This window comes from Aphis gossypii, chromosome 2 (genome assembly GCF_020184175.1).
Source record: "Aphis gossypii isolate Hap1 chromosome 2, ASM2018417v2, whole genome shotgun sequence".
NCBI lineage: Eukaryota > Metazoa > Arthropoda > Insecta > Hemiptera > Aphididae > Aphis > Aphis gossypii.
In genome coordinates this window covers 58,749,129-58,764,882 of record NC_065531.1, presented here as the reverse complement: position 1 = coordinate 58,764,882, position 15,754 = coordinate 58,749,129, and the positions used below count along the sequence as shown (strand labels likewise).

General features: G+C 28.2%; 1 protein-coding gene across 2 annotated transcripts in view; it reads right to left on the bottom strand.

Moving 5' to 3' along the window:
- The window catches only part of LOC114129939 (discoidin domain-containing receptor 2-like), a 218,974-nt gene extending 203,705 nt beyond the window's left edge, over positions 1-15,269 (bottom strand). Inside the window, exon 1 of one of the 2 annotated variants that reach the window (XM_050202033.1) lies at positions 14,773-15,269. The gene's annotated coding sequence lies outside the window, so the exon portion shown is untranslated. Of the gene's footprint in view, positions 1-14,705; positions 14,725-14,772 lie in introns of those variants that run through there. The other variant, XM_050202034.1, reaches the window with a different exon arrangement.
- Positions 15,270-15,754: the final 485 nt, after the last annotated feature.

Here is a 15,754-nt window from a genome sequence, read left to right as displayed (position 1 = left end):
ATAATATATTGTTAGATGAATCGTATGCGTGTTTAAGTAGAACGCGTACCACCGACGTGATCGGAGACGTCAATAAGTCGTCTTACGTATATAATAGTAATAATAATATATACCTATACGGTAATAATATGTTTGTACGCTCTCGAGCTTTTGTGATTTCGGTACAATATATATATATATATATAAAATATATGTATACTGCTCGCATTATATACGCATAGTGTGCCTATACATTATAATAATATTATCGTGAATACGTATATATGTCCCGCACGAGTATAATAGACGCCCGTATGAGCGTAATAATAAAAAAATATAAAACCCGAGTGTGTGGCGTGCAGTGGATTTTACTGCAAGTTTTTGGGTCGTTCGACTATTTACAATATTCGTTGCTTGAGCTGTTAAGTATATAGTAACGTAGTTTATGTGTCGTTTTTTTTTTTTTTTTTAACGACTCCGAGATTTATCTTTAGATTTTATTCCGTTTAAAATAATCAGTATATACAACCAGTGGAAGAGGGTTTCGACCCATCCCCCGAGTATTGGATTTATTATCATGTCGCATTAAGCAATGGATAATTGTTTCAGATATACCCATTTATCAGTAGCTCATAAAATATATTCTTATCCTGGAAATTAATATAAAATGTTAAAAAAAATTCAGAACAATATTATTTCTTGAAATATGAAATATCAATATTTTCTTGAAATAATGAACTTTGAACCAAACATTTACTATAAAGTACTAATGTTGTTTAAAATAGCAGATAATATGGTGTGCAGTGTTATTTTATATTACAGTAGTGGTTTTTAGTATATACACTATGATATATAATTACTATACTATAATATACTATATACTATTATATGGTATTATTAAGTATTTAATTATATATTATAATAGCTGAAGAAAAATTGGTTTCAAATTCACCCTTTCCCATCAGAAGTTATTATTGTCTATTGATATAGTTATATAATCTATAACCATATCTAAAAATAATATGACAAATTTTTATTACGATGATTTTTATCCACGATGTTCCGTGGAAAGAAATTTTGATTATTTTTCATCACATTGAACTACCTTTCTTTAACTGAAAAAATGAAAATAAAATGTTTTAAATTATGATTACAGCGATTACGGTACGGAAATAGATTAGATACTTAAATACTAATAAGTAATAACTATTGTAAAATTATTGATTATTTTTTTTTATCAAAGAATCACAGACATATTGACAACATAATAAGAATGTTAGACCTACACGAAATTAAATTTGTTTAAAGTTATGAAGAATTCCAAAAACAGATCGATATTTAATTTTAATGATACAGCATTTTATAGTCCATTTTTAAATTTTAATTTAAACATTAAATTATTAGCATTTCGAGGAAAAAAATTATAAACTTATTACAGTTTTTTACAATATTTATTATTTTATTAATTTTTTTTCCAAGTATTCAGTTTATGGTACAAATTAAATTAATATCTTCAACAGTTAACTAATGATTTATCGTCATTATTTTATGCGTTTAATGTTTTTAATTAAATATTATATACCTATTACTAGCTGTAATAGATAACAGAGATACATAGTAACAACGCTTTACCTGTTGACATTTATAAGTCTTACGTTAATATAGGAACTTATGTGTAATAATATTAACATTTCTTTGTTTTGAAAACAAGTACAATATTACAATATATATTGTGCCCTAAAATGTTTACATAATAGAAATTTGATTATAGTATAAAAATAAAAAATATTAAATTAAATAATAATGAAATAGTATATCATTATCATTTATATAGTGTTACTTATACGTATAAAAAAGCTGCTAAAAATCGTTTAATTTAAGATCACTAACAGCTCCGATCATTTATTTTAACATTATGAAAATTCTTATAATGTTATTGGCATTTTAGAGCATAAAAAACCACCCCTCTCGTCTTAAGGAATTCCAATTCTCTATAATATTGGGGCACATTTTCAAATAACAAATGTTCGAATTTTGATGTTTCCTCGCGTACGTGATTTTTCAACTGCACTTTTTTCGGTTCGGCATTAAATTATTTTTACTTCACTTGAAAAATAACATACAAAAGATTTATACATTTCAATTTGTGTGCAATGAAGCATGAAGTGATCGAATGAAGTTAATTTGAGTAAAACGCATATACCGTAACTCTATCGATTTTGTGTTAGTGTTCAAAATATAATTTTTAATTCACTTTATAACTAATGTGTGGCTTCATATACATATAGATTATTATTTAAATACTTAACTATACTGTTGATAGTGAAACTACTTAAGCAAATATAATATACGCTCAATGACCGATGTGATAAGTAAATATCGTATCTTAAATATATTGTGTATTACGTAAAAAATATATTTTAAAATTCAAAAATAGTTATTCTACAAGTGTGTTTTTACGAACACCAAAGTGTATCTAATTACATATTTCCAGTTTCCACAGCTAAAATTTAAACCATTAAATTAAAAAAAGAATTAGAATTATATTACGTTGTAAAAATATAACAACACTAATAAATATTAAATAGTAATAATTTTTAAAATTATAAAACAACTTTAATAATAAATTAATAACAAAAACTGTTTTATGCGAAAATTAAGTGAATCGGGAATTTCGAAAAGGGCTCATATTTGAAAATTAAAATGAAAAACCGAGATGAGTCTTTTTCAAAATTTTTCTTAAAATAGGATATTTATTTCATCACAATAGAAAACGGATATGGTCCCTATTCGATCATAAAATATCGATCTATATGTGTAAATGGAAAAAATGCAGAAAAACTTATTTTGGTAAAAATTCGAGATGGGCCCTTTCCGAAATTCCCGATTCAAGTAGATTTGATAGAAATATTTTGTTAAATGTATGATCTTGCATTATAAACTTATAAACGGTTTATTCACAATAATAATTAAAAAAAATTAATGAATTTTAAATTATTAACTAAGCACCACATATTGATAAATTAATAAAAAATGCAACTATACTAGTTCGATAATAAGCACACTTGTTATCGATTTGTTTAATTTTTCATAAATTATGTACAAATCTAAAATTTGCTTTTATATATACATCTACATAGCCTCTCATATATTTATACCTTCTCATCGTTAAGATTTAATCATTTTGCACTGAAATTTAACTTTTATGTGATACTACCTAATATGCTGCAGGTATGATGGGTATTTCAGGTTCAGAAAATATGCAGGAAAATATTAGAGTAGGGAGGACTTGGAAGAGTTTTCTGAAAGTTTCAAAAATTAACCTTATTTATTAGATAATTGATCTAGTTGATAAATAAGTTTAAAAAATAAAACTTTTAATGGTCGTTTTCTATTTTCACAGTTATTTCCTTAATTTAAATAAAAAATACCAAAAATCCTCTTAACTTTTTTTTTCATCACAAAATTAATTTCTGTATTGTGTCATAAAAACAAAGTATAATATTACAAGTATATAATATTAAAGATACTCTGCATTTTTCATAAAAATCAATAATGAATAATTTCAACACTATTAAATCATATTTTGATTCTTGAATATTTTTAAAATCGATTGGTGTATCTTGTTTTAATATAATCAGTTTTAAGTGTACGTGCATAAAGACTAACAAATGAATACAAGCTTTTTTCTGAAAACTAAATGTCATTCTAACCATAATTTGGAAACCTCAATGAACGTGACCTCTCGTATCACGTTCAACAGAATGTTGAAAACATATATTTTACTCGACGACTCAGTTCGTGCACAAAAGCCACAATTTCGCATCAAACAGAACATCACCATACACAGACATTATGTAATAGAAACATAATACGTAGTTTAATATTGGAGAACAAAACTTAAACCCAGTCCAAAACGTTGGTTTTAATATATTTTTATACAGAGTGATTTGTCAAGCATGCTCACTACCATTTATTATTTTAACAATGAATTTCTTTAAATGCTAATTTTTGAAAATTTAAATAGTATACTTGGAAATTATGTATTCAATTATTTATATCTAAGGAGTATTTTGTGGTGAAGCGTGTTGTTTTTATAAAATGAGATCTAACCTTTTTTACTGTAAAATGTTAAGTAGATGACTTTTTTTTTTGATAATTTGATGATTCCACTATCTAAATCAAAACTTGAAAGGGTATAGTTTTTAAGTTATTTAAATGTATACAGTTTTACAAAAATATGCTATAGATATATTCTAAATCTATTATCCTTAGAACATTAAATTAAATTTTAAAAAACTACTTGTTCGGTGTTTGATTTAGATTCATCAACATTTTCAAAATATTAATTTGCTTAACAATTTACAAGAAAAAATAAGAATAATCTAGACGAGCACGCTTAGTGAATCACTCTATACATTCCTATCATGTATATATATTTTTTTTTTGTTTCGTTGTCGTTTGGTCGTATCATTTTACGTTTTAAAATTTTTCTCGGTGAAGTGGAAGTCAATAATTGGCGTACAACTAGCGTCGCGAGATCAATTGGCGTTCGGTAGTCGCAGCAGCAGTACTACTACCGCTGGATTGATTCACATTCGATTGTTCGGATTACCCTGCTCCGAAAATATAAAATGTTATCACCCCACTTTGTATGTATAATGCTCATGTACATGGTTTTATTGCTGTATATATAACTACTATCGATATATACCATACGCATTGATATTATATTATTAATGTTTGGTTTGTGTATCTCTGTATATTACGTTAAATGATACATATTATAGCTGTAAACCACCATACGTTTATTTCGATCGGCGGCCTGCAGCGAGAACGAAAAATAATAACCCTTTGATTTTTTTTTTTCGAATATTCGCATAGGTATCGTGTGTTTGTTCAAAGATTTTTCGCGTGTGCTTCTACATGACGATAGGTTAGACACGGTACGATTTAATATTATACTTATAAATACTTTTTTTTTATCGGCAGTCGAGTGTTTCGTGAAAAAAAAAAGGTAGGTAATGGTAACGCGGTCGTTAAAACGCGACCGACTGGATTAGGGAAAAACACCGAGGCTGCAAAGGGTATGGCGGACGGTGGTGGTGGTGGTGGTGGTTGCCATGGAGGGAGTGAGAGACGGATAGCGGACGAGCGTATGATATGAGAGTGGGCGAACGAACGAGTGGGTGAGCTAATCTCTGTGGCCGAATTAATGGCACGTTATCGAACAACACAAACGGACCGCGTGCGCCGCCCGATCCGGACCGATTGTGCTGAAAACCGCTCGCGCCCGCGTCCCGCCTGACTTCGGGTGTCGTTTGTCAACCCCTTGACTAATGGCTATTGTATCAATTTAATAAACGTGCGTGTTATATACGCTGCTGCAGCGGTACGTTATTAGCAGTCCGCACAATGCATATTTGTATACGAAGCGACACCGGGCCTGGGCTCCCAATACTATGTATAGGGGGTGTATATTTGGACGGGGGTGACTGTCGGACGTATACGATATGTTACTAAATTGCACGGCACAAGGCGGTTTTACGCATGAGTGAAGCTCGTTTACTCGGTGAAATTTTGTATTTTTCAGTGATTTAGTACAATATTATTATATTATATAGGTAGGCTATATGCAGGTGGTCTTCGTATAATATGCATAGAAAATAATATTTAGAATGTGAAATTTAAGATAAGGGATGTAATTTAAAAGAAAACAATAACAATTATATTAATCATTAATCACTATAAGATAATAAATCTAATGGCACGCACAAGACGAAATGTATCAATATAATATTATTTCTGTATTTTATTTATTTTCTAAGAGTAGTGAAATAAACGCATAACTTTATAACGTTCAATTTATCGTAAAATTAAAAAAATGTATGTATATTAAATAAAAATTGTAATTTTTCGCAGTTTTTATGGGCAAAAAAATGTGTAGTTGAATTTTTTTTTCTATCTCTCCTGTTCATACTATATTTGGCGTATGTTCAAAGTAATATTATAAGAAAAAAAGCGATAAAATAACTTTTAAACAAAATAGTTAGATAATAATTACCCACTTGTTGGCAGTTAAGAGTTACTCAGCGTATATTATGCTGTGTAGGAGCAGAGTCAGCAACCACTGATGTAAAATGAGATAATAGTATATTACAATGTAAAATGCAGTTTTAAATTAAATTTAAATATGTGTACGGATAATGAATGCGATTGTGTCTCTTTTAGGGCTGCTCATTGTTTACTACGCGTAAACGCCTAATCCAAAATTAAATAATGCGTCGTATTATTATATACTCGAGGAAAACGTAAAAGGAAAAACCCATGTATTATGTTATAATTAAAGTTTATCGACTTTTCGCTGTTTGTCTTTTTTATTTTTTTTTTTATCAACATCAGTTATCGTGTTGTCTTATAGCCCAGATCGCGACAATGTTTTTTTAAGCCGGGGGGTCGAAACCTTTGCTTTGTGTCCGCGCCCGTAGCCGATGTATACAGATAAGAAGCACGGATTACGGTAATACGATTCGCGAAAATCGACCATGTGTGCACCATATCCAAAGGATATGAAAATACGGATACGATGCGCTTTAACGAAGGTGCGTTAATATTATTATTCTACGGACAGTGACCGTGACGCCTGAATGTGCAGCCCTAATCGCCCATTACACGACGGGTGACAAAACGCGAATCTGTGGAAAATCATAGCCTATTTTTTTTTATATACACATATATGCGCATAGGTTTGCGATTTTTCGACGTTTAGTTTTTTGAACATTTTTTTTTTTTTTTTTAATATTTTTATTCCGTTTTAATATATTATTATGTTATTATACGCCGATAAAAAAAATATTGCCCCGTTTAGTGTATTGTTGTCGTGTACATAACAATAATATGTCGGGTTGATATCATCGCGGCGTAGGACGGCGGGTGGCCGAGGAGGACATATTATTGTACGCTGTATAATTTATTATATTATATACCACATCTCTGTGCGAGTGGGGGAAGGGTGTGGAATTAAAAAAAGAAGAAAAAAAAAGGGGTGCGTTTTAATCTATTGTGATGGAAATTTTTACTCGGCCGGCAGCCCGCTCGTCGCATTGTTCGGGTTCGGGCTTACGTTTAAAACGTGGTAATTAGATGTGACGGAAAACTAAAAAGTGAACAAACTTTGCGCGAACAAGTGGCGGCGGATGTTTTGCGGTCGGTAAATCACAATATATAATAATATGATTATTATTATTATTATTACGACGACGTGGAAAACATTTGTACGTCGTATTGTTCTGCAATGATCTCTCTGCAGTTTATGCATCCTCTCGGTGCAGCCGTTTGACTCGGTCGCATCCGTGGTCCGATAGAGAAAATAATAATGAGAATAATCCGTATGTATTATATCTTATTTATTTTTTTTTCTTCAAGAAAAAATAATTCTTGGAACTGCGGCCATTAGGGGTCACATTTATACATATATATAAAGTAAAATACAATAAAGGAGATTCAATAATAATAATAATGGTAATCATAAATATACAAAGTTTATATTATATTATATATTATTAATCTATCTTGAGTGTAAGAAAAATGAGAAAATATTTGGTATTAGATATTCTGGTACTAGGCTTTCGAATAACATTATATCAGCATTATTAAATTATTATTATGTCAGCCTGCAAAAAGTACTCGTCGGTCGTACTTGGAGATAACGCGTGAACGGCGGCGCGGCGGCATTTGAACAGCGACCAAAAGCGGCGTTGGCGAAGAAATGCACCGCGCGCACGCGCACGTTTTGTTGTACATAATATTATAATAATAATACACAACACACAAAATCGCACTGGAGTACAAACGATAAGGATGAGGCTACGCTGATGTTAATCGCCAAAACGTTTTTCGAACGGTTTACAAAACTGCATAAATTACTATTGTGGAAGTACAAAAAAAATAAAAAAAACGTCTGTAGTCGACTGCGACAATGATAATAATAATAATATTATTATTATTATGTACACAATGACAGAGATAATACAAATACTTTGAATAAAATACAAAAACTCTCAATGAAATATTCGTATTCGCGACAACTCTGTGACTAAAATACATACTTTGTAGTGAATCTTTCAAAATAATTATTCTAATTTGTATGGCATTTAATTTCTTTATATGATACCGAGAATAAATAGTTAATTACTTACTTGTCTATCTTAGCTGTATAAATAATACAAATTATATAATTTATAGTAATACACTAATAAATGACAAGATTTAAATATGCAATCCAAGGTATTTATGATATATTTTTATACATTTGGTTTTAGAATAAACTGAAAGTGTTGAAAAGAACACATTGAATTTTATTTATTTCATTTTAGATTCCATTAACAATAAATTCTTGTATTCTTCATGGTTAAGTATGAGGAAAGAAAACCTAAGGGTGTTGAAGTGTTTTGTATCTCATTAGAATATGAATCTTAAATTCTTAAATAATATATGGGATATTTTCGAATTAATTATCGAATTTATGTAAAATATAAGCCATTAAAGAAAGTATTATTTCAATAGTATTATCTTAAATGTTTTCATATGTTTGTAGTTCATGAATTTGCAGAAATAATTTTGTTCCTTTGTATTTATAGACTTTAGTATGTCTTCTAACTGGTACAAATGAAAATTAACTGTACATTAAATTGCTTAAGATTTTACTCCTTACTCTGATTTTGTAATATTAGATTATCACAGGTGTACTGTAATGTTAGTATTTTATTTTAATACCCCAAACATAGAGTTTGATCGTTATGTATGATTAAAAATTAATACAAAACTATTATTTTTCTTATACCTATATAAATTGATAATATAAAAGTTGTATTAATTAATATATTATTATAGTTTATATGGACCAATTATAGATTAAATTTGTCTATAAAATATTATTTCTTTTTCTTTTTGTTTCCCAAGATCAAAGTTATGATTTTTAATTTCTATAAACAAATGATTATGGATGGAGAGAGGGGAACAACGATCTTTGAAATTAATCCTCACACAAAATCATAGATGTGGTTATATTAAACCATATTAGACATATAGTGATTTATAAAATTATAAATTTAAACATAAAAATAGCACAACAGTTTTCAAAGTATACTTTTTAAAAATAATAAAAATGTCTTGATGTTTAGTTTGAGTGCGGTTTGAGGCTACTTCATATATTTGTCACTATTGTGTAGCCATTATTTTTACAGAACAAACCGGTAACTATTTTTGAAATTGTTTTAATATTAGAAAATATAAAATTATATTATATAATACGATATTATTTTAACATTAAGATCTTGCAGGGGGAGACAGAGGGCTAAATTATCTCTCCTGTAAGCACGCTTATAATTATTGTTATGTTTGTAAGTATTTGTATTCCTTGATTTTTATAAATAAAAATACAAGTCTTAGCTATAATATTGCTTGTTAATTGTAAAAATTTAATTAATAGGAATCGTACTAACGTATAATGAATTATGCTAAAAGTAATATTGTTAAAGGTATATTATAAAAGTTAAGATTGTGATTATTGCAATACATTTAATATTAATATAATATTTTAAGTTAAATTTTTACGATAAATTAAATTAAAATAATTATTCCTTTTTTTTAAGTGGATGGTTGTGAGTTATTCTATCTAATGTATATTGTAGATATTATTATTTATAGTAAAACGTGACGTGAAAGCAGTAAAATAAGTGTCAACATGAAATCCACGAGTAATTATATTAACCATCTATAATACAAGAGGTATAAAAAAAGGTCGACTACAATTTATTCAATCAATATTTATTTTTTATTAAAATGTGAATAACAAAAAATTACCAATACAGACAGTACGAGTACTTACACTTATTTGTAATTAAATTTTAAATTACGGAAAAGGGTTGGAATTAATTAATAGTAATAAATGCACTTAAAAGATTCACGAGAAAATATCTATCAAAAACGAATAAACCATACTGTTAACTATAAAGAGTACAATTAAATGATTACAAATTTTTAAAAACTTTCAAATAATTATTCTAAAATGTACAAATTCATAAATTTAACTTCATAGTAATAAAAAAAGGATTCGATTACTTTATCTATGAAAATCCTTAGATCCTTAAATTAATTTTATACAATACCTACAAAATGTGTACATTTATACATTTTTTATTCATATTCCTGTAAGATCATTCAAATTCCTACCCACACAGCTATTTTAAATGAATTAATAATTGAGTAGGTACTTTACTTCGTTATAAATTGTAATACGCTGTTGTTTAATAATATTTTAGAAGTTTGACAAACATATATTTGTTATAAACCCGAAACCGTGTTGTATAAATTATAATTTATTTTCCTCTTGCACTACATATATTGTATTATTGTATTAAAGTGATCGCGTTAAACGTTAAACTGCATTAAAACAAGCCCAAGCGTTGCTTAAATGAAATGAATCAGCGAATTCATCAGTTGGGAATTGATTTAATAACGGATGGGTTTTACTAATTTAAAAATCCAAACATCGAAATGTGTGTGTATTTTATGCACGAGTTTGGTGCTTGCCGTCAATCGAAAAGTAAATAACTGCGTATTTTATAATTATAATATTATTACACTTGGTTATTTTTTTACTACCTAAGACTCCAGAGGCGCTGAGAAGACGTTAAAATACGGCTTTCATTTGATTTCTTAAAACATTTTATCGAGACGGAATCATGAATTACGCTGAAAACGAACCATCGGGGACCTCTATTAGAACTTTTCGAATAACGAACTTTAGCATAAATGATTTTATTAATCAAAATTAGCGACTGTATACTTCATCAACTAATGAAAAATTAACAATAAAGACGTAGTGCTAGTAATGTTTCTCTTGGGCATATTTAAATAGAAAACATAATATTATATATTATGCAAATTGCGTAGGCATACCTATACATATATAAGTATGTGCGTACTATATTAATTACTGTATGTCAGTATTTTCCACGAATGTAAATTTGTAATGAAAATCAACATTTGCGTTAGCAATCTATTAAAAAATTAACAACAAAAGTATATAAAATAAAGTAATAATAAAGAATATTACACTATATTATTAATTTTTTGATATAAATTCATCAAAAAAATAAAAGCTTTTATAAAATAATAGTATATAATAATATGTAAGTACTGCTATTGTAAATATTTGAGTTACTAATGGCCAACTCAAGAAACGGCAATCAAAAAGTCATGAAAAAAAAAATACCATGATTATAAAATTAAAAATGTAAGCAACTAGAAAAATACGAATTGTAATATTTTAATGTCTTTTTACTGTAGAAAAAAAAACCAATCGGTAAATGTATTTTTTTTTTTATCTTTGTGTTACACGGTTTACCTACCCTACAGATTATTGACATCTGCTATCCTCTCGAAAACCCAAGGTTTTTTCAACGTAGTAAATTATAAAAATAAAATATTTTTCCAAATAAAATATTTGAACAACCTTTATAAAAAATAAATATCAATTATACAGTCCGTCGCTGCATTAGCTAAAAAATTCCCCGTGGCCAAATATTTTTTCAATTATATTTCGTTGTATTAATAAGGTACCTACATCAAGTTTTTTTTTGTTTTTAATCAGAATTCATAATTAATTTTTTTTAGAAAACACTCGTAAATTGATTAAACACAATTTAAATCATTTTAAGAATTTGAATTTCAAATAAAAAATTATAATTTATTATTTTAACTGGCGACTATAATATCAAAGTGCAATTTGTATTAAATTCATCTAAGCTGAAAAGAGTATACACTAAACAAAAAAGTGTTTTAAGTCTTATTCCAGTGTATTTATATAAACTAGAAATTATAATAATGTTATTTGTTCCAATATTTTTATTTTCTATTATTCTTTTATTCAGAAACTATTGTACTACTTCCCGTGATGTTCTTTTTATGAAAATACGTTGTTTTATTTTTATTATTTTTATCAGAATATATAGTAATACATTTATACATTTATTGATCATTTTTATTGTAATATCTAAAAGAGTATAAATTATGTGTCAGTAGGTATTATTGGAACAAATCTTTTGAAACGTCAACAAGTAGGTCATGTAACAAATATTCTGGTTATTTAATAAATATCAATAATAATAAATCAATATCATAATTTTAATATTTTTGGTTAATTGAAAAAAATATTCATTCTTATAATTAAAAGAAAAAATATTTATTAATTTAGTATTGAAAACATTATTATAAAAAGGATATAATTTATTGATAATATTCAGTAACTTAAATTATTTGCAAGTTGTAAATACCAAACAATTTTATAAAGTATGTATATTTTTATTAAGGCTATTTACCAAGTTATATTTTATTACACAATATTAATTTGTAATATTTTTTTTTTTTTGTCAAGATTAAAAATAATATAAAATTAAAATGACATTGTATTAAAAATTCAAAATAATTGAATTCTGATAAATTTTGATTGAATTAAGCTAGTGAAAGAATTATTGCGGAATAATCTAATAGTGGGTTTCCTTCTTTTTTTTTTATTATAGAAAAATAGATCTCAAAGTATCATACAGCATCTCTGTAATTAAATAAATAGAAATTTATCATAGAACATACTTAGGTGTAGAAGAATTAAATTTTTTAAAGCGTTGTAAAAGTTTTAGCTATCTTGATTTATAGCTAAAATTATAATTTTACATAGAATATCTATATAATTTTAAATATATTGACTTGATATACAATGATATTTTATATTATTAAATATTACCAAAACAATCCAACATACCTCCATCATAATTTATTAAATAATTAAATTAATACAAAATAATTTATGATATTGTCTAGACTCTAGACATAATATGAAAAATTATGCTTCTAACAAATAACCCAATTAAGTAATGAAAACAAGAATAACAACTAGAATAATATATAACATTTTTATATTGAAATAAAAATATTAATGTCTGTTTGTAATGTAAATATTTTATTTGTGCAAAACAATAATAAATTAGTTAATTACCTTGTTGATAACGGTTAAAGTTAAATTTTTTATTACGTACTTAAACTACTCACTATTATATACAAATTAAATATTAATATTCTACGAAATAAACTCATATTATAATAATTCGATTAAGTCGTTACTCGTTACTATATCAAATAAAATATTTAATATGGTTATGTTTCCATGAAATGTTTAATTATTAATAACTAGTGTACATTTTTTTAATTGTTTGTTTGAATTTTTCCTCGTCAGTTACAGATATGAGGTGTAATAACACTATAAAATGTAAAATTATTTTTTTTTTATTTGATTATTTTTTTAATGGATAGCATATTTTTTAATATGTGTAATCCATTCTAATCAAATTATTTCGGGAAAAAAAAAAATATAATATAATCGCACAAATATCAATCTATTATTATTAATTTAAATTATGGGATATAACTAACGGATAAATAAAAAAGAACATTTTTTGTCATCGTTAAAATCATTTAAACTTTTATGCTTTGGTGAATCGTTATATTACGATATTGACAAACGAAGAAAGGTTATGAGATAAAACGTAGGTGGTATGAATTTATACGATTTTGTCATACGAGATTTGTTAGTTGTGTAGGTACTTATGTGTAATTACCTACTAGAATATTATTTCACTTTTATAGAATAAGTCCATATAACCAATCAGCAGGGCAACACTTCGAGTAACTATACTATTAAAATTTTTTAAATTCCTATACAATTTAAACAGATAATATAACATTTGGATTGTGTTCTGTAAATTCTGTTGTTTTTTTAGCATTTTTTTTTTTTTTTTTGGAAATTGTCAATAAAAATCTACCTGTATTCAATTTGTTTTAGATCTACACGATATTTACAAACATTGGAGCACTCCTTTTTGTCTCATAATAGTGATTCTTCTATAGTTTAAATTTTAAACTTAAAAAAAATAAACTAAAAATTTACATATCATTGTAAAACAAATATGCACTGTTGCACTGCCTGAGACTCCTCATTATGACAATCCAAGTATACAGTAAATGGCAATGTGAGCAAAAAATAAAATAACGTCAGCATACAAACATACGGTGAAGTGTACACTTAGATAATATTATAATTAGGGCCCAGATGTTGATGTCATTTGTTAGTATGTGATTTTCTCCTTACAAAATCTTATGCCTATAATAAAATGTCCCTAAAAATAAATAATTTGTAAAATTTTGATTTCGTAAGCGTTTATTTTTTTTATATTTTATTCAAAAATCGAAAGTGAGAAAATTCGATATTTAATATTTTAATTTATTATATTATAACACATAATGAACACACATCTAAATTAGATAAAACGTAAAAGTTCCTGGGTCAGTTTTGATAAACCAACTTTAGTTTAAAAAATAATATTTCAACAGGACTCGGACACATAATTATTTAATTAAATCATGATGTATCATGTATCTATGCATTACGCATAATAAATGTTCAGTTAATATTTTCGAACAATCGTATTATTATTTATTAATAGTTTTTATAACTTAAAAAACGTTATATTTCTCTGAATTTTTTAATTTGAAATACATTATATATATGCACGCGAATATAATTATTTTTGTCGGTACTATCAATTTTAGAGCGTACAAGTTATAATAATAATCATATTATGTTATATCTATAGTAATATTATAATCACATTTTCGTCGTAAAGCGCGTCGGATCGATGACCACTTGTAACGCGCGCTACACAATATCGCTCTTACCGGTCAGCGGATAGAAGCGACGTTCGCCAGACAGGCGGCAAATACGTTCCGGACGCTTTTCCTCGCCTTTCGCGTGGCTAGTTATTATAATCGGTCCTATAGTTGTTGACGTTTGACTCGATAACACCACCGCGGAAACTTTATGTTTGCGCACACAAACACACACTGCGCACGTGATCGGCAGGAATTTATAATAAACTATTATAAAATTTTTTTTTAATAATTACGCGATAGTAAAAATTGAGTGAGAAAAAAAAACGGTGACACCCGAAAATAATAAATAAATAACCCGCGACGATAGAGTCCGACGGAATCCGACCTGAACGCGGTCGCGGTATCAGGTTATATAAGCTCCGCACTTGTATTGTAATACGATGTACTATATTATATTATGTATGAGGAGGGCGCGAAAACGACGACGAAGACGACTCTAAACTGCGACGAAACGAGACGAGACGGAACCCGACGGACGCCCGCGATCGACTGGCACACCGGAGACCACGCGCACCACGTAAGCGCCGCAGCATCAAATTCGCCCTTTCGGTGGTCCCCGCCGCCGCTTCCATCGCCCCTCTGCCCTCGTCCGCTTACTATACTTCACTACATATACACCATCATCTCCCCTGCATAACTCCGACCGGTGCCGCCGACGCCACCTCCATCGTTCCTCGTCCGTCGTTACGACCGCCGCCGCGGCGGTGGCTAAATCGAAAATCGCCCGAAACTTATGTCCACGACGGTGCGTAAGGCGTAAATTATGTACGTTTACCTATGTATTACGCGCGTGCCGTTCGGTCACGTGCCCGCACGTTTATGGTCACCTGAGCGTGGATCGTGATGGTTTTTTTTTAAACTCATCTCTACCCCCCCCTCCACCCAAACCGCTGAGGAATAGTTTACCGTTTTCCGTTTTCGTCGGGGTCGTTCGGTTATTAAAATATAATAACTGAACGGGTATCACACTATTTTTTTTTTTTTTTGG